The 20,893-nt window shown below is 41.6% G+C and overlaps 1 protein-coding gene across 1 annotated transcript in view; it reads right to left on the reverse strand.

Moving 5' to 3' along the window:
• Positions 1-4,282: 4,282 nt before the first annotated feature.
• The window catches only part of CUNH4orf50 (chromosome unknown C4orf50 homolog), a 67,301-nt gene continuing 50,690 nt past the window's right edge, over positions 4,283-20,893 (reverse strand). The window contains exon 12 of the mRNA XM_068149501.1: positions 4,283-8,501. The gene's annotated coding sequence lies outside the window, so the exon portion shown is untranslated. The remainder of the gene's footprint in view (positions 8,502-20,893) is intronic.

A 20,893-nucleotide genomic window follows, 5' to 3' on the forward strand; every position in this document is an offset into this window, starting at 1 on the left:
GGCGGCCCGGGACAAATGCGGAGGGTTTCGCTCCGCTGTGAGGAAGGCCAGCTCCCAAAATCAAGGAGATTTTAGTTGCTTTCAAAGCAGGAGGGACGGAGAACGTGTCACCCTCCACTCACTGCCTAGGCCACTTCAAAAAGTCCATCTTTTCACCTCTGCCTTCTTTATAATGCCTGTACTTCCACTGGAAGTACAAAACCTTGGACACTCCTCCCCTGCACAAGCAGCCAATCTCAGACGATCCTGACAGGCTTTGGATACACCAGCAGTTACATAAGGGACATTTTCTGTTGCTCTGGAATAACACATTGGAACAAACTGCTCTGAGGTCTATTAAATGACTAAGCAAATTTAAAGTACTGGCTTAATCACAAAACCTGTTTAGTGCTCATGTACAACATATTTAGGACATTTTGGATACCAATCCAGCCATGCAGCACTGTTTCCTACAGTCCACAGGTGTGCCTGGTGGTCCCAGCACCAGAAATACCCACAAGTTAATAAATGAACCACAATAAGTGAGAGGTTAAAGACAGAGAGTGCTAGGATTTCATCAGAAGCAAGTCCAGAAAACCACTTTTCTCACTAACAACTACCCATGGACCAAAACCGTGCAAAAAAAGCAGTGATGGCACACACCTAAGCATTGCCAAAACACATCAAAGGAAAATATCATTCTTTTCTGCATTTGCTGTAAGGAAGTGGTACCTGCTGTCCTGAATGCCCTGTGTGCATTCAACACTGGGTGTATTGTTCACATGAGGGGAGCTATAAAACCAGTCAAAAGTTCATTGACCCTCAGTTACTAACACACCAATTTTAGCAGTCTCAGCATCGTGACTGACATTTCTGAGTGTATAAAGCCCAAGATTCCTCAGCTCACTTAATAAACCATGCTACCAAGCCAACACACTTAATATCATATAGAGGTTTCACTAGTGTGTGAAAAAATTTGTATAGCTTGTAGGATATTGCTTTGTTGCTTCCTTAAAGTCTTCTCTTGTATGTGGGCAAATACATTTTGTTCCAAATGGTAATATTGATCAAGGGAAAAAACAAACAAACAAACAAAAAAACAACCAACCAAAGAAAGAGGGGGAAAAAAAAAAGTCAATTTGTTCCTCCACAGGACATCAAACCCTGACAATTAGTGCCGTATGCAGGTGGTACATGGAGTGTGACCTGCCTGTCTTTGTAAGTGTTGGAAACATAATTCCCTTTATGAGATGCTTTCTTTCCCATCAGAAGATTAATTTGAACCTAAACAAAAAAACACAAACCCCAATACCCAACACCAAAACCCACCCAACCAACCAACAACAACAACCACAAAAAAATTCTGATGGTCCCTGGTAGGTCCAGTACGTTTTACATAGTGCATGTATCTGATAAACAAAGATCATCTTTTTACTCAGCATCTATAAAACTAAGCAAGCTGGACTCTGTTTCCACCTGAGATCTCATTAGAGACCATCATTTATGTTTCTAGTACTGCTCAGTTTTTTAAAATAACAAAGGATAATGCCACCCCCACCCCCATCTCCTTTTTTTTCCAGTGTTAAGCTAGAACAGTCATCTAAATGGTGATATATAAGGACATCCCAAGGCTCAGAAAACGTGTCAAATCAATGCTTTGGAGGACACCATTAAACTTTCAAGTTGGAAATAAGCACAAAATCCTATCAGTCTTTCTTTGCTTTTAAAAATATTATTCATATATGTATATATATAGAGAGAGTAGCCCTTAGTTTATGAAAATCACAGAATCAACAAGGTTGGAAGAGACCTCAGAGATTATCAAGTCCAAGTGGTTACCCAAGACCTCATGACTACTAAATCATGGCACCAAGTGCCGCATCCAATCCCCTCTTGAACACCTCCAGGGATGGTGACTCCACCACCTCCCTGGGCAGTGCATTTCATAGTTTCATAGTTTCATTCAGGGTTGGAAGGGACCACAAGGATCATCTAGTTCCAACCCCCCTGCCATGGGCAGGGACACCCCACACTAGATCAGGCTGGACAGAGCCTCATCCAGCCTGCTCTTAAACACCCCCAGGGACGGGGCCTCGACCACCTCCCTGGACAACCCATTCCAGGGTTTCACCACTCTCATGGTGAAGAACCTCCTCCTCACATCTAGCCTGAATCTCCCCACCTCCAGCTTCATTCCATTCCCCCTAGTCCTATCACTACCTGAGATCCTGAGAAGTCCTTCCCCAGCCTTCCTGTAGGCCCCCTTCAGATACTGGAAGGCCACAATTAGGTCTCCTCAGAGCCTTCTCTTCTGCAGACTGTACAGCCCCAACTCCTTCAGTCTGTCCTCATAGGAGAGGTGCTCCAGCCCTCTGATCATCCTCGTGGCCCTTCTCTGGACACGTTCCAGCACCTCCACATCCCTCTTGTAATAGGGGCTCCAGAACTGGACACAGTACTCCAGGTGGGGTCTCACCAGGGCTGAGTAGAGGGGGAGGATCACCTCCCTCGACCTGCTAGCCACACTTCTCCTGATGCAGCCCAGGATCTGATTGGCTTTGCGGGCTGCAAGTGCACACTGAGAGCTCCTGTTGAGCTTTTTGTCCACCAGCACCCCCAAGTCTCTCTCCTCAGGGCTACCCTCCAGCCAGTCACTGCCCAGCCTGTATTTGTGCCTGGGATTGCCTCGACCCAGATGCAGGACCCTGCACTTGCTCTTATTGAACTTCATGAGGTTGGCCTGTGCCCACCTCTCCAGCCTGTCAAGGTCCCTCTGGATGGCCTCCCTTCCCTCCAGCGTGTCTGCTGCACCACACAGCTAACAATTCTCTCTGTGAAGAACTTTCTCCTCACCTCGAGCCTAAGCTTCTCCTGGTGCAGCTTGAGACTGTGTCCTCTTGTTCTGGTGCTGGTTGCCTGGGAGAAGAGACCAACCTCCTGTCAACAACCACCCTTCAGATAGTTATAGACAGCAATAAGGTCTCCCCTGAGCCTCCTCTTCTCCAGGTTGAACAACCCCAGCTCCCTCAGCCTCTCCTCATAGGGCTGATGCGCTCGAGCCCTCTCCCCAGCCTCGTTGCCCTTCTCTGGATATGTTTAGGAGTCTCAATATCCTTCTTAAATTGAGCTGCCCAGAACTGGACACAGTACTCCTCTGCCTATTCAAAGCATAGCTTAACAATGCAAGGATAATCTTCATCCATAGCCTTTTCTCTTCAGACAGACACAGAAGATCTCTGATAGTAAATAGCATTCTTTCAGACAACGAAGACAAGCTGGGTTCTAACTCAAGATATGCACACTGTTCTTCCACTGATCAAGACATAAAATTGCAGTTTCAGGCACTCCAAAAGCAGACTTAGTTACAGCCTGATAATCTGACACTCTGTGAATTTACAGCTTTGGAGAAATACATTGCTTTGGTGTTTTCTCTTGCAGGCACTGCATCTCGTCCTTTCTGGATGTAGCTTGGTGAAAAGAAGACAGAACCTGACTGAAAGTGCACCCTCTTCCCAAAAAGACCAGATGGGAGTCAGCAGAAAACCTAGACACATTCTTGCTTTACACAATAAAAAACTTCACCAAAAGTTCAATAGGAAAGATATTTGCCAGTTTGGCTCCAGCTATAACTGGAACTCTTCTTGCAACAGCATAAATGTCATGACCTAGAGCAGGATTTCCCTGATGAAGGGTCTCAGGGAATATGCAATGTGTATTTTGCACCTGTTTTTCCCATTATGCATTTTATAACAAAATCATCAGATTAAAAATGGTGTAAACAGCCCAAAGAGAGTGAGTGTGAAAGAGACCCATTTTCTTTCTCCCAGAGGAGTGTCTTGAGTCACTAAGTCACTGAGTCAGTCTCCCTGTCTCTGCTCTGCATGGCTGTTGCCAGAAATATCTGTCTGCAGTGTCCTCACCCCCACAGAACCAGACTGGTGATTTGAACTGTCTCCTGACATGTAGGAACCATGGATTCCCAACTCCTACACTCTGGGAAAGCCTTCAATTTCCTGCTTCCTGAGGAGTGATCCAGCCCCTAGTATTCTGCTGATTCATATTAATTCTGTTAAATCAGCAAAAGTTTAATGACAACTCCTTCACCAAAAGGAGCAAGAGCTCAGGCATAGCACTTTGCTTACCCTGTTAGAAGACCAGGTTGCTCCTTCCTCAAAATGGAGGCTTCTTGGGTTGCTCTCCATGGGTACAGTTGCACTTACAACTACATTTCAGAGGCTCTGCCACCATTTTTTGAGGTAAAATAATTAAAATTATAAAGGTTTTAATTTAAAATATGCATACATTTAATATACAAAATTATACAAATTATACATGTAACTAACATAGAAAAATACATCTTGTTAACAAGATAAAATGTCAACATATCTTACATCATTTCAGTGAGAGTTACAAATCTGTGATAATCATCAAGTAGACTTTGTGGCTTCGTTACAATTCTGGTTTTTCCCTAGTTACACTGAAAATTAATACATATGTACAGTTGATACCTATGGCAAATGTGTTAGACTGGAAATCTTTGCTGAAAAGCTCTCCAGGAGGTTTTCATGGAACAGATTAGAACAAGAGTGACCTCTCTCTTACTATTTAAACTGGTTGCAGGGTGGGCATAGGCCAGAGTTTAAATTTTTGCATTTACAAACACTCCTCCCTCCCCATGCTGGCTCATACATCAACTTATTAAGTATCACGCCACAAATCTCAGCTATTTTGTGCATCCTCCACATGGATCCCAGTTTGTGGCCCTAACAACTGCTCTTCACGACTTCTGGTTACCATCCCACCAACAGCTGTGGGAAAGGGTTAAATAGCTGCACAGCACTAGAGCTCAAAAGGCAAGATCTCTGTGTGTTATTCATCCCAGATTACCCACCAATACCTCAGGAGTTGGGGAAATATCTTTGTTTCAGTCAAACAAATGTGTGCAGTAAGTCTTTACACCTTATTTAATTCCCACGGTTTCTTTTTCCCAATTCCAAACAAAAGAGAGAAGTGTAATTTATAAACAAGCTACAAGAATCTGTTCCATGCTGAGTCTTGTCTTCCATACTGTGAGCCATGGAATGATTTTCTTTTAAATATTTACATTTGCTTTAAAACTGCTTGTCAGCACAGGGAGAAAAATAGAAGACCACCACTACCACCACCACCACTCTGAATTTCAGACCTTCATTTTTACCCCCTTTTTCTTTTTCAGTTTTGTAGCTCTGTACCAACAAATTGCTCTTAATTCCTGAAAGAGAAAATTCCCTCATGAGCTAAAAGCTTATTCAGCTTTATATAAATTCTGCTTGGGGCCACCTGTGAGTACATGAATTGCTTCACACAGGCTTTTTAGCACAGGAGCAGTTTTCATCTGTTCACTGCATTTTCTCTCTTTTTAAAGAAGACTGCAATTCAGAGTGCAGAGAAATGCAGTTGCTCAGTACTGGCTGTTGCACACTGCACAGTAACCCCTCACATTGGAATTTACATTTGCATATTCATATTCCCATATCAAGAGTCTATGTCACACAGGGGAACTATAGTAAACAGATTTATACCACAGATCCCAAGAGCTCCAAATGAAGGCAGGTCTCCACACCTACTAATTCCTCTTCGCCTCTCCTTTATGCAGAGACAGTGTTAAGGAGAACATGATGTCTAAGTATTTATCATATGGGAGCATTCTTTAAGCCAAGTAGAAGCAAGCATGAAATCATAGTTGCAGTGGAAATTTGCCAGTCACTTCAGTGGTACAAACATCTCATCCACTACATTCAAGCCCTGTCTTTTTCCTTCCCCTCCCCCACTGTTTTTCTTTTTCTTCAACATTTACCTTCAATGTTCACCTTTCAAAGTATGAATTGATCCCAACCATAGAACTGAAGTTAGCTATATTTTCAATTCACAGCCTACATAAGAAACAGTATACTCTCTTTCCTAACATTTGTGCAGGGACAAAAATACCTGTCCATAATCCCGTGGGTACTGATTTCTAATGGAAATATGTTTGGAGCCAAAGGCACAATGTACTTTAAAGGAATTCTGCTGAAGCAGGAAAGAGGTTTGAACAAGTTTCTGTAATCCTAAGGTCTGTTCCCCCTCTGCCTCCTTAAGGCACTAAAGGATTTCCAAAGGATTAGTGGCAAAACCCAGCATGCACATGGCCATCCCTCCACCCCACAACCACAGTAAATTCAAATACTAAAATCCTTCATCTGCAAGTGAGAAATACAGGTAGATTTCTGAAACACAGATCAGGGGTTCCACTCTCTGAAAGGCCACAAGGACAAACATCAGCCATACCTTAGCAGGAGGTTTATCCTGGGAACTCTGCTGTGTATGTGAAATATTTCCTGGCAATTGTATTATTCTGAATGTATCATGCCAGAGTCAATCATTGTACTTTCAGCATCTGCCATCCATAGTGGTGTGAAGAACAGAATTTGGGATTTAAAGGTTGTGTAAGGAGCTGAGGAAATGCTGTAAGCTATATTTTCAATATCCTACAATGCTCTATGCAGTATACATAAATAAGTGAGCTGTCAAATAATGTTTTCCATGTGACACTGCCCATGTTGTCTATTTAGGACGACAGAAGAAGGTTGCATTTACTTGCATAGAACTTAGCAGCATCTGAATCTTGGCTATAAGGAATTTGGTCAAAGCAGTATTGTGCATACAAAGCAATCAGAACAAAGTGCCCAATTTTGCATTCTGAGGAAGTTTAACACAAAACAACGATACAAGCAAAGCATCCCCTGACACATTTACCCTAGGTAGCACATTAAACAAGTCAATTTAGAAAGCCAAACACACCCTGTAACAACCAGACAACACTTTTCTCTTCACCATAAGGCAACTAGAAAATAATAGCTAGGCTGTCTGCCTCAGCTAGTAATCTCACATTAAATACTGTAGTGCTTTCTTACAATGATTTGAGGTAAAGTTGGGATTTATTTCCCAATCCTCAGCCACATGACATGCAGCCAGTGGTCTATCAGTTTAATCAATAAACAGACCTTTCCTGTATCAGTGAGACAATTTTCATAGTAGGGAGTGGTAGAATTTAAAGGAGATCAGTGCGGTATAAACCACAAAGAATGAAGTATGCTCTACATTCCTTATGCTAATCATTTTTAAATGAAGACAAAAAGCAGAAAGTCCAAGATGTTGCAAAGTGGGATAGACTCATTATCAACATTTACAATTCATGGTGGAAGATTATGCAGAAATGCTAGGAAAGAGGCATAATGTTTTAGTTCAACACTTAGTTCAGGGTTTAATTGACTGAGTGCTGTGGAAATGATGTATGTTTTCAGGTGGATAGTATGCAAGTGGATAGAAACCTACACATATGCCATTGCTTTATTTTAAGAACTTGTAGTTAAGCCTAAAGTGTTACCATGCCAACGTGTCATCTCCTAACTAATCATAATCTAGAAATGCACAGTACATTAATCTGATTTGGGATTCCAGAGTTTATTATCCTTCTGCTTCCTTTCAAAGGATATCTAGAATGACTGGGCAACTGAGCATTACAAAGAGAGCTCACTCTGGAAGTTGGCTCAACAGAAGAAAAGAAAAAGGAGGAAATACAAATCATAAACTAGTTATCTAAACTGAAAGTGCACTGTAAGAGATACACTGAGCAGTACCTGCTGCTGCTCCTGTTCAGGTCAGCACAAGTACTGCCAGTGACTTCAACAGTGCTGTGTGCCTTAAGCTGAAGGAGGAGAGGAGGCACCCATGTGATGCACAAGCCTTGTGCCTGCGTTCACATCTCCCTGCTTTCACAAGTGGGCACTCACACACAAATAGTGGGGCTTAGGGGTGCATAAATCTCTGTTGTGGAGCATGGTTACAAAATGTGATTTCATCACATATCCTGTTACCAACCAGTGTGCACAAACCCACCTATTTCAGGAAGAGGAGATCATGTATGCAAGTTCCTTATCTGAAAGTTAAATTCAGTATGGCCTGTTCATATGGTTGAGATAATCAATCTGGACTACTAGGACACAGTGCTTTGATGTTCCAAGTGCCTCTCAGTGCACATGAAGTACATTCCCAGCTCCTGTTTACCCTTGCAAAAATGCAGTTCTGTCTCGTTTCCTAAACAGTTTGTACCCTGAAGTACCACGTCCTCAGCAAAACTAAACACTCTAACTCGGATCAAAGGCTCTTTGAGGACTGCCCAAAGCCATAGGAGGCTGAAGATATAACATGTCCACAAAAGCAGACCCATGGAGACTGAGATCTGTGCTTAACTTAAGAATTTCTTTAAAATGCAAAGGTTGAGATCCCAAAAAACCAAAACAGAATGAAAAATCAAACCACACACACTGGGTTAGCCCTCACGGTCACCTTCCACTACAGGAGATGGCTAAAATGTGGCAGGTGGTAACTCAGGGCAAATTCTGGTTTTCCCATGATGAAGCAGCTGCAGTCACCAGGTCAAAGCAGCTTTCATCTTTCCTCGGAGCAGTACAGCTTCTTCTGTGTGACTGATAAATTCTTCCCTGGATAAGAGGAAGGAGGAAAAAAAATGAAAAAGAAAGAAAAGGGGAAAAAAAAAAAGAAGACAAAAGCATAAGATAAGCATTAGGATTTTCACAATAAGGAATTGTTTGCTACTCATTCAAGGCCAAAACAAAGGATTAGGGAAGCAGTGTGCCCAGGTGCTTCCATAATGGCAGCATTAAGAAAAGATACTGTACAACCTGAACTGTTCAAAACACATTGAGACATTCTTCCATGATTTACTGATTTTAAAATGAAGAGCACACCCCATAATTTCCCCTTCTGCTTCTCCTTTGTATCACCCATTTATCAATATGGGAACAAACGCTCTCAGTCATTTTTCCAACATCATTTTATAACCCCCTTAGCAGGGCTCTACAGAAGTCTTGTGGGTAAAATTCACCCCAGGGTTGACAGTCACCACAGACTCGACCTTTCAAGCAAGTCCAATTTCTATGCCACTTCTAAGAGCAATATTCATTCATTTGAATGATGTGGATTCTTCCTTACATATTATGTTTTGAAGCCTGTGAAATACTGTGTCTGGCTTTGCAATTTCTGCTGAGGTTGTCATCACTCCTGTTCAGTATCACCAGTGATGCAGCTCCTGCATACTTAATGCTGGCTGAAGCGTAATGTCTGCTGGAGCACAGAAAATGATACAGAATCTTAAAAAATGGTATATTGTAGATATTGTAATTATTATAACTGACTGGTGATCGTAATTAACTGTCACTACTAAACCATGTCCCATTCATCAATGCCTTCCAACAGAGAAAAAATTTAAACTGGGAAAGAGCCGTTATAACTTTGACTTTAGTATGGGAAGGTTTTACCAAGCACAAAGAACAGAACTGACAAAAAAATTCCTGCAGACAGAGTAATAAAGGGGAGGCCATTACTTTTGGAGAAGTAGCTATCTGGGATATTGTAGGACACAAAGCCAAGAAGATATGGAAAAGTCAGTAACTGAACCAAGAGAATGCCATTTAGGCAGGAGCACATCTAGGAGTCCTGGTGATGGCAATAATTTAGAGCCCTTTCATGCTCCCCAGCTGAGATCTCCAACCTGGATGAGGGTGGCCAATGCTCAGATTTAAAATACCACCAGAAGCTTGCTGCAGCCTGGTTAAGATGATGTATATTATCTCTGCTTCATCTGCAGGTGGATCCAAACAAAATTGGTTTGGGAATTTCTTCTCTTTCCATGATCTCCTAGAGCTCCAGGCTGTACTGCAAACAAAGACCACTGCAGTTCATTCTGATCTCCAGGCAAGGACAGGGAATGCCATTAGAGTCTTCATGGATCACCTTCTTTTTTGATTGATGTCTTTGCAGTTTGAGTGCAATCAAAACAAGACCCAGCAGAACACACTTACAGCCTTTGCTATCCACAGCTTCCAAGGATTTTTTTTTTCAGGAATCAGGCTCTTTCCCTTTTATAATGAATATTACAAAGAGAAATATGACTTTGTAACAGCAGAGCTGGTCTTGTATTCTGGGACAGTCTGAAACATGTTCTTGTCTCTCCCCTTCTACTCAAAGCCTCTTTTCTGTGTTCCCATCTTCAGCTACAGTAGGACAAATGAGAGAAAATGCCAGGCATGAAGACCTTTGCTGTTCTTTGAGATTTGGTAATGAAGTTATAGATATTTGCCTTGAGTCTAACTAATATAATCACAAGCATCCAGTCATTTTGTCATTTCTATTAATTACACAAAAAATCAATGTGTCCGTGGCATGCACACACTTTAACAGAAAATGATCTACCATAAATTATTTGGTGTGTGCTCTATAGCACTTTATTTTAAAACAAGGTACTTTATTACTTTAATCAGGTATCTTTATTTAGGAAAAAAAAAATTGATTACTTGCAAGTAGAAAAAGTGGCAAAAAATAAAAGACAGTGATTGCAAGAAAGGAAACGGTCTGAAGCTGCATTTTGCCATAATGTACACAGGATCCCTCAGCTGTTTGATAAAACAATGCTATACAGCCAAGAGCATACTGATCTTTGCAAAAACATTTGATTTCTGTGTTTGGTAAAAATAAAACCTACTAGTATTCAGTGTAGTCTGCTCATTCACAAATTGCTGCTTATAACATTCAATTCTAATTGACTGATTCACGTTGGACCTCAAGAGGTGGAAGTCTCATTAAACTCTGAATGGAGATGTATTGATCCCAATTACAACAAAAGGCCAAGAGAGTTCACCTATATCTCAGAGGAAAGGAAAAGCCACATCAGTTGCACCCCAGGGCAAAAAACAAATGCTACCAACAAACCAACCAAGGATGTTGAATCACAAATATTGTACTCTCTTCTGTTAGAAAATGCAGTAATGTTATTCCTAATTTTTATGCCTAATAAAGGTATTAAATACTAAATAGTGTTACTTTTATTGACCTCATTCAACATGATTTTTCTGGCTTCCTGCCAGTTTCTTTCTTATGCAACCAATGGTGCAACTCTGGTAAAATGAGTTCATGCAGTGGTGAGTGAAGTTTGTCTCAACTATACTCTACGCAAAATACATTAGTTTAATTAACAGTGGGATTTGGTCAATATAAAATCTGGAAGCAGTGCTGCTATTTAACGTTACAGAACTCCTCAGGAAAGAAGTCACACACATTCATTTTGACACTGTTTGGAGAAGAACAATTTCAGAGGCTTAATTAGGGTTGGCTCACCACAGAGAACAGGGGTTGCAAATGTGCACGTCACAACTGTGCAATGGACAGCTGAATTCACTGCTGTGCTAAGCACTATTCTGGAAGCCAATTTCTTCTGTTAATGGCCTATCTACATCTACATATATATATATAATACATATATATATATAAAATATATAAAATATATAAAATATATAAAATACATATATATATATAAAATACATATATATATATAAAATACATATATATATAATATATATATATACAATAATTTATGTCCTTTCAAAAACTGTATTCTAGAATAATATCTTTGCAATCCTTCACAGCTTTGCTTATAGAAAATGCAAATCCCTGCAGAAGAATCCTGATGTCTAACCCCCTGCTCACCAAATATTCCACAACTTTGCAGGAAGGCAGCAGTAACATACACACTTATTATTAACCCAAAGTCTTGCAAACACAGTCAAAGCAAGCCAGCTTGCCAAGAAGATAAGGGTGAAACACGTTGATATAGAGCAGTCCAGCAATTTAAAATGACAGACTAGGAAACCTCAATGTCTGATCACAGATTGTTGAGAACACATAAAAAGGGAAAACCAGCTGGATTTACTTTTTTTTTCTTTTTGATCCAGTTCACCCAGTGCTAGTCCTAATTAAAGAGTGGCCCTGGTCCAATTTAAAATAAGAAACAACTAAACCACCCTTGTATCCAAAGTATCTTCTACAGGACCCTGTTCACTGATTCCTCTACAGGCACTACCTCATTTATATATCCCAGAGCTTTTACAGGCCTTGCAAATTTAGCAGCACTTAATAAATACACACTTTCTTTTTGTGCTAAGGTAAACTGAAGACGTGAACTTAGTGTTATTTACATCTCTCCCATCAAAACAGTTATAATGGATTTAAAGGCTAATCCAAATGTGTTGGTCTCACACTATAGACACAGTAACAGTGTGACACATCCAGATACAATGGCAGTGGTACCTTCAGTGTAGTGGGTAGATTTTTTTATGAGAAACATCACAAGACAATAACTCACTACAATGAAAAAGCAAATTCCAGAAGGATTATCCTGTCAAGTCAGAAATGGAAGCAATCCTTATCATATGCATGTTTTCCTAAGGTTAAAAAAGTGACCATTACCAAAAAATTACCAACAGGAAGAGACAGCAGCAACAACCACAGCAAATACTTCACATCTCATGTACTTCACCATGTGCTTTGGCACTGTAATGCATCCTGTTGTAACGGGGATATACAGTGTTTCTTCCAGTGATGAACATGCAACAGAGAGGGTGATCCACAGTAGGCCCACAGCCCGCCCTAAAGATATGCAATGGAAGCATGTTCAACTTGGTTGACCAATTTAGCTACTTCCAAATCCTTTGGGCTGCTGAACCACTCCTTTCCCTTAAAGTTTCCGGGAGAAGCAAGGCATTGTAAATGGGATCAACAGACTAGAAGGGGAAATCCTGTCCTTCAAAGGGCTATCTCAGTCTGTTGGGGATGCTGGGGAATCCAGGGAGGTAAGTACTACCACAGAAATCTCAAAGACTTGCTGGGATTGAAGAACACAAATTGTGTGCAGGACAACATAAAGTCCCTGGAAGTAGAGGCCATTGGAGCCCTTCAGTCACTGGAGCATCTACTTTACCAGATGGTCTTCCCAGGCAGTCCAATTCATATTTGCATGGGTAAAGGATGCCCAGAAGACCAAGGGTTGTACTCATCTAAGCCACAGCAACCTTTGGGACAGATGAGCTTTGCTCTGGGGACAGCAATAATGCCTGCAAATTTAGACCTGCCTATTGCCCTTCAGGAATTTTAATGATCTGAAAAGCACTACAAATGTCCTGGAGAAAACCATTCATTTAAATTACTTGACTTAGGGGGAAATACAGACTGGTTTTTTTAAAGTGAAGGTCATTTAGCCAAGGTCTTGCTCAACCTGAGACAAGATTTTATGACTCACAGGAGACTGGGACAATTAGCATCAACACTGCATTTTTTAGAGTGTGATGTTTAGTCACCAAAAACACTTTCAGAGTTATTGCCTCCTTCTTGCACACTTCTTTTTTCCTTTAACAGCTGCAACAGGGCTTCACTAGGGACAAAGGGATACCTTCCCCTGAAATGCACAGTCATACAAGTAACTCATCAGCAGGTTTGCTTTGCTGCTGCCAGCCTAAGAAAAATGGGAAGTGAATTCACATTTCAGTCAAGCGCTTTAATGTGCCACTACCCCTTCAACCATGCAGAGAAAAATGATGTATGTGCATCCAGAACAGATTAAATAGCACCTGAGAAAGAGGATTTCGAGGTGCTCTGTACCCCATTAGCAAAAGCTTAGGAAGAGAGGAGCACACACATACTCAGCTTTTCTGGTTTGCATTGTTTTTCTTGCCTGTTACAAGCCAGAATAACTGAGAGGAGGTTGGATTTTGTTTTACTTTTTCATAGTACAAACCAAAGTAGGGTCATTACCAGTCTGTGAGCAAATCATAGGCTTTATGTGGTTATTTAGTATCATAGTATCATTCAGGGTTGGAAGGGACCACAAGGATCATCTAGTTCCAACCCCCCTGCCATGGTCAGGGACACCCCACACTAGATCAAGCTGGCCAGAGCCTCATCCAGCCTGGGCTTAAACACCTCCGTATTCTATTCCCTGATCAACCTCCAGCAGATCTGTGTGTGAGCCAGCACAGCCCTGTCTGCCTGAGGGATCTGATACACAGCTATGGGCACAAGAGCACTTGAACAGCCCACAGCAAGGCCAGACATCCCACTCCTCATTCAGAAAGCAGTGAATTTTGCTCACAGGCAGCAATCTAAACATGGTGGAGTTTAACAATTGCAACATGTTGTTACTGCAACATATTTAAATGCACAATCAAGAGTAAAGTTCTAAATGCTTTCATCCCAAATCTTGAAAATTGTTAATATAAGGAAAACATTTCCTATTCCCATCAATATTTACAGAGGCAAAGCAATTGTCCCTGCTCTGGCTTTATCCCTGTGGTGAAGGATTCAGCGTACTGCATATGATCTACATAGCAGGGAATCAAAATTCTGTTACGATCCTGTCCCCTTGAGCACTGAAAAATTTGGAAATCAGACAAGATGAATGCAGTGGCCCAGATTCTCTCTGTCATTTGGGCAATTTTGCATTGCATCATTAGGGCTAATTCACCCTGCAGGGGCCACCAGGTTTGTTGTATCATTGTCTTCCTCCTCTATGGCTAGAAAAAGCAAGAGCACCCTCACCTTCCAGGGACTCCCAGCTGCAGAGATACCACTCTGTAGGTGTAGATCATAGGTATCAATTGCAGTAACCTTTAGGCTCCTAAATGTAAGTTATTACATTGGAAATTTCTGCATTGCATTGTAAGTATGTACTTTGGACACATATACCTGTGCCCAGACCATTCTGTCCACTCTGTTTGGACCAATGTCTCTACTCAGACACAAACCTCAAGGTCAACTATAAAGTAAGTACTGGAAGAAGTACAGGAAGCTAATATGTATTTCATCTGCTTTTCCAGTACTATCATAGCAGCTGCTATACCAGTCAAGAGCCTTCCCAAGAGCCTTCCTAGGACAAACATGTGCTCCAGTACCAATAGGACAACTGGAATTTGTAGGCCATCTGAGTACAGGTAGTCTAGTGCTATGTCAAAAGCTGCACCTGACCTGCAACCCAACTACAGAAATACTAGGAAGTTGTAAGTATCTCTTCATCCTCTCTTCTGCCCCATGCTTTTTATCCATAATATCTGAAAAAAGAGAATGCAGGACCTCCAGAATCAGGTGCTGACATGTTAGGGTTTCTGCATGGGATTACTAAAAGTGTTCAGAAACATTTTTAATGGAACACTTGATTTTGATGAGGCTGCAGGAATCATGTCTGATTTCCTGCCAGGTCCCCTTCCCTGTTCTTCAACAGTACTTCTGGCAGGTTGACAGAGAGTGGGAGTTTGAAAGAAGTTTTTGCTCCAGGATTGTTTCAGAGATTGCAGAGCTCCTAAGCTGCTGGCTGCTCTACAGATCTCATTAGGCAGGATGCCAAGAAACTCAGAGCAGAGTAACCCTGATCATAAACTCCAAGGCTGTCAGCTCTCTGTTAGCCCACCAGGCAGAAAGAAGCAAGAGTCTGGAAGCTCTGGAAATGTGCAAATGCTTGGCAGCCCAGGCAGTCAGAGGATCCAGACAGGCTTCCTTGAGCTGAGGACCCCAGAGTTTCTGATGCCTCCAGTTCCAGATGACATTAGCTTTGGACTGGATCATCATTGTAGGCCTGTTCTGACTGAAAATATCCTATAGTCTTCATTAAGAACAGCAAAACCACTTCATTTCACATCAGAACAAAATCAAATGAAGCAAATCTATCAAACCCCTCTGCAAAATGGCATACCCTTTTTCCATGCTGCACCACTTAAGTAGTGAGCTGCTGTGGCTGGTGTACAACACATCTTTTGGTCCCATTCCCTAAGCATATAGATTGTGTCATTACTCAGCAGACTGAGATTTCATCATGCTCATTGACTCCTCATCCTCTTTCTTTATCCTAGGTATTTGTGACCTCCCAATTTTATTTTCAGAAGCAAGCTCTTTAGAGAATAACATGTTTTGTGGGGGTTTCCTCTCTAAACCTACCTGTATAGGCATACAACTCCAGAGAAAGCCCATGGAAAGCAACAAAACTTAAAAAGACACTAATCATGTTGGCTAAATTGAACAGGATTTACTTTTCTGAAACTCCTATTATGACAAAGCTCTATATGCAGGTCAGCAGGCTTATGTAACAGTGATGCATCTGACTCTCTGTCCCAAATAAGACAGAATATGCTGTGACTGCTACATAACCTTGTGCATTGTGGCTCATAGCCAGATTTTTGTTTTCCTATTAAAGGAGATCCACTGAAAGTTCAAGCTTTGATTTTCCAAAGACCTGTAGTTGCTACATGTTCTCAGTCTGGTGTTTACAACCAGAGTAACTGGATTTCCCTCCCCCCCACACCAATTCATTGTTAGAGAAAACAGTTTTTGAATGAATTCATGTTGTATTTTAATATACTGGTTTAAGGTCAGTTGTTGACTTGTGAATTGTCTCCATTTTGTTTTGTAACTGCTGCTTCTTGCTCTGCCTTTTTCTTTGACCATTTCATCACACATCCATCAGTCACCCTTGTGAAATGGTCATGGCAGCAGGCAAGGACTTCTTACATATCCATAGGACATAGCATACGACATAGAATTGAATGTTGTAAAAATCCTATTTAATTAAAACTAGGCCAAAGTTTTGCAAAGGGAATGGGACACAAGTCAACAGCAGGAGCCCATCTTTCATGCTTCACTGAGGTATGCATAGATCCATGGCACGTGCTTGTACTTAAGAATAGCAGATCTGGCCTAATGCAGTAGGCAGCATAATAGGCAGCTATCAAATACATGTAAACATCCATGCAAACCCCAGTTCTGGACCAAGAAGGTAACTGCAACTTGTAACTCCAGCCTCCAGCCAATGTGAAAATTAAATCACTGATTTTTCTATTAATATTCAAATGTGGCTAAATGCAAGGTGAAGCAGTAGGAACAAGGCCTGAAGCACAACAGGCTGTACCCAAAACAGCACCAAAGAAAACTCAGAGGCCCTTCTGCAGACAAGACAGCATGACCAAAAAGCACAAACCAGAAAGACCAAACAAGACTTGGAAGCTGATTGACAGACAAGGCTTTGACAGCTCCCAGGGCTACCTATGCTGAGCAACATATGTGAAGGAAGATTTTCCTAGCTTTTACTCCTGGTTTGAGACATTTTGAGATAAATGATCCATTCTGTAGGTATGGCTTCACTTTTTTTCTTGTTCTTTTTTTTTTTCCATTTGATTCCATTTTTGCCAGAAATGAAAATACTGAAACTAGAACAAGACAATAATTTGATACCGAGCTCACCAAAAACAGTGGTTTGATGTGCACAAGTTTACCTCTAAAGCTTCCTAAATTCAACTGTAATAACATCCAGAGCATGGCCTGTTAAGTTCACCCACAGAGCAGGATCATCCACTGAGTGATTTTTATGCTCAGTTAATATATGCAGTGCTATACTAAGCCCAGTTAATCAACACTATCTATTCTGAAAGCAGGGAACAAAAAAATCTGCATGTCTATCACACTCCATCAGCTTTCCCCACTCACTCACGTTAAGCAATTGGTTACAAGGACTTCCTGACTAAATTTACATAAAATGCATCCTTCCCTCATACACCTTGCTAATGCATGAGGCTATAATTTTATAAGGAATTCTTGGAGATCACCAGTGGCAGACAAGCATCAGAGATGACACTGCCTCAAGCACACAGTCCCAGCAATGTATGAGTATAGCAATTTCCCAGATCATCACATCACCTTCAATGAACTTACAAGCCTGTGGAGCAAGAACCCCATTTATTATCAGAGATCTCCTGGGTCTGTCTGAAGAGAGAAGGCCATGGATGCAGATTATCCCTGCATTGTTAATCTGTTCTTTGAATAGGCAGATGAGTAGTGTCCAGTTCTGGACCCCTCAGTTTAAGAAGGATATTGAGACACTTGAACGTGTCCAGAGAAGGGCAATGAGGCTGGTGAGAGGCCTCAAGCCTATGAGGAGAGGCTGAGGGAGCTGGGAATTTTTAGCCTGGAGAAGAGGAGGCTCAGGGAGAGACCTTATTGCTGTCTACAACTACCTGAAAGGAGGTTGTAGACAGGTGAGGGTTGGTCTCTTTTCCCAGGCAACCAGCACCAGAACAAGAGGACACAGTCTTAAGCTGCACCAGGGGAAGTTTAGGCTCGAGGTGAGGAGAAAGTTCTTCACAGAGAGAGTAATTGGCCATTGGAATGGGCTGTCCAGCAAGGTGGTGGAATCATCATCCCTGGAAGTGTTCAAAAAAAGGATTGGATGTGGCACTTGGTGCCATAGTTTATTTAGTCATGATGTGTTGTGTGACAGGTTGGATTTGATGATCTCTGAGGTCTTTTCCAACTTTATTGATTCTATGAGAGATGAACAGCTATTAACAGGCACAAAGCTGCAGCTGAAAGATCATCAAGACTCACTGGAAAACCTCTGGTAGAGGGAACTTCAATCATTTGCAAGGGGAGAAGCAGGTGGAATGATCTGTCCAGTTCAGATTTGAGGGAGGGGCTTCTTAGGACCAAAATTTTGGGTTACTAGTGAGTTTTAGGCAGGACTTCAACTGGCATAACTTCATGAGCTCACTCAATTCTAGTCTGATGGCTTAAGCAGGTGGTGATGTATTTGTGGCTTTCAGTTAACAACTTGGTCTTGCAAACCCTCCTCATACAGATCTGTTCAAGAGTGTTGGAATGGGGACAACATATTCAGGAGATGCGTAAGATTAAGCCCAAAGTACTAGGACACAACAGTTCTGTTGGCAGTAAGCTACTGCAAACAGTTGCATAAACTGAAGAAAAGCAAGAGCAGTAGTTCCAAGTGTCTGCTTTTAGCATTGTATTTACAGCTTTTCCCTGACTGTGCATATATTAAGCAGATTGCAAACTTGCAGTGAGTGGAGGGAGCAATCTGGCTATTTATCAGGCAGTTAACCTTTAGGAATGACCTTTGTTTTAACATTAAACCATTCTGCTTCATGTTCAGAGGACCAATTTTTGTCATCACTTGGAAAAAAAATGAATATACTCCAGAAATGTTTGTGAAGGTAGCCAAAAAGAGGATTTCAGCCTTGCACTCAAAGATCTTGGCTGATACAGGCTGTATAAAGATGGAGTCAATGCAATCCTGAGCCTGCAAAGGCGCACAGACAGTGGCAGAGCGAAGCAACTTCAGAGCACATGCCAGGCTGGGGAAGAAAAACACTTAGAAAATGTATTTCTGACATAGTGACTTTTTTACTGTGGAATATTCCCACTGACTTTGTTCTAATCAAAACAAATATACCACATCTATCTTTGTTCAGAAGTTACCAGCTACCAGCTGGACTCCCCAGCCACAGAATTTGTCTTGGTGTTGAGCTGGGCCCAAAATACAAGAAACAATGGTTGGCATGACACCGTCTTTCTGACCTTACTTCAGTGGTTTCTTGTTTCCAGGGCAACTTACAAAACCCATGCAGGAAAATCCTTGCTGCAACTGAAAGAAGAGGTTTTTATTTTTAGGTTTGGTTAACCCATCTATTAAGAAAAGGAAATTTAATCAAATGAAGTTGAGAGCTGCAGTAACACTGATGTAGGAAAACCAGAATGCTGTCACTGACTGCATCTGTTGAAAAAATTAACTGAAAGCTGAAGACTTCTTTAGGGAGGTCCTGGAATGATTTGCCCAGGCTGCTTCTATCTTAGCAAGCAATATCATAAAACTATTTCAGCCATATTATAAACACTATGCCTTCATCATGCCACCTTTAATTTGTTTGGCTGAGTCAAAGATTAACTTTCTGATAAAAGACAAAGCCAGAACGTGCCTTCCGTTCACCTTCAAAGACACAAAACCAGGGAAGCAACCTTTGGTTTTCTCTCGGGAGATGCAATTATGGTCCAAAATTCCATACCAATCTCATTAGTTATTTAAAATCACAGCAGGTAACAATAGATATTTTGCTGGGCATAATGATGCAGCTTAAACATGGGAAACCATAGAAGTAAAACTAACTAGAAAAGCAGAGCTCAAGCAAGGGGAAACTGCACCATTGCTTATGCACTTCATTGGTGGATAGTTCACTAACCTAGTCCTCATCAGTGCAGAATCTTTCTAGCCCCAGGATACACAAAGCTTCAGAGGTTCCATTTTGCTCCATGGGAAGACAACCCCAAAAGTCTATTAGGACACCAGCCACAACCAGTTCCACTTCATTTCAGCAAACAGTCTCCATCTGCTTCCAGTTTGCTTGTTGGAAAGGAATTTGTGGCAGCTCATATTCCTTTTCTTCCAGTACAACTGTGCCCCAATCAACCAGGATTCACTGCATTATACAATTTTACCATGAATAATTCCAGATAGCCTCTCTCCCACCTTTCTGACAGCACCAGAGATCCTGAACTGAAACAAATACCAAACTACAAATATTGAACCCTTCCTTCCATCTCACCAATGTGGGACAAACACATTTTCTTTCAAGTTTCTCCCTGTCCCAGTTCACTAAATTACTTCTGTCAAGTTTCAAACCCAGCAACTGCTGTCTCATTAGTGGCTCTGCAGCTGGGTGAAACAACACCAGCTAATGCAAAAGCCCAGCTCTAGCCCATGACCTGGAGGAGGGAGCTGGTAGAAGTTTGTGGCTGGCAGTTGTATGCTGCATCTTCTACCCCTTTCTTTTTCTCCAGAGGAGAGCTCATTTCACAGCCAAACTTATTAGTTGGTTCTTGAGCACAAACAAAACCACCTTTGTGCTGGGAAGGAGGGAAGGAAAGCAATACAAATGGAATTGCTGATGCAGAATCTTTCTTTCCCTTTCCCCCCTGCAGAAAGCTGCCAGGACAGCAGCAGCCTCTCGCAGGGAGCAGGCTGACAGTCTCAACAAAGCAAGTCACTAAACTGATTTGGCTTTTCAGGGTCAGACAAAAATGAAAAGAGCTGGGGCACTTCTAAAGCAATGAGAGGCTTCCTTTGTAGGGCTGAAGGTTGAAGGAAGGCTCACAAGAGGCTACAACTTTAACTCTTATTTTACTGCTTCAGGCTGGAGTGTTATTTCACAGGCAC

Source organism: Melanerpes formicivorus, unplaced genomic scaffold (genome assembly GCF_026170545.1).
Source record: "Melanerpes formicivorus ecotype bairdi unplaced genomic scaffold, bMelFor1.0.p_v2 SCAF_18, whole genome shotgun sequence".
Taxonomy (NCBI): domain Eukaryota; kingdom Metazoa; phylum Chordata; class Aves; order Piciformes; family Picidae; genus Melanerpes; species Melanerpes formicivorus.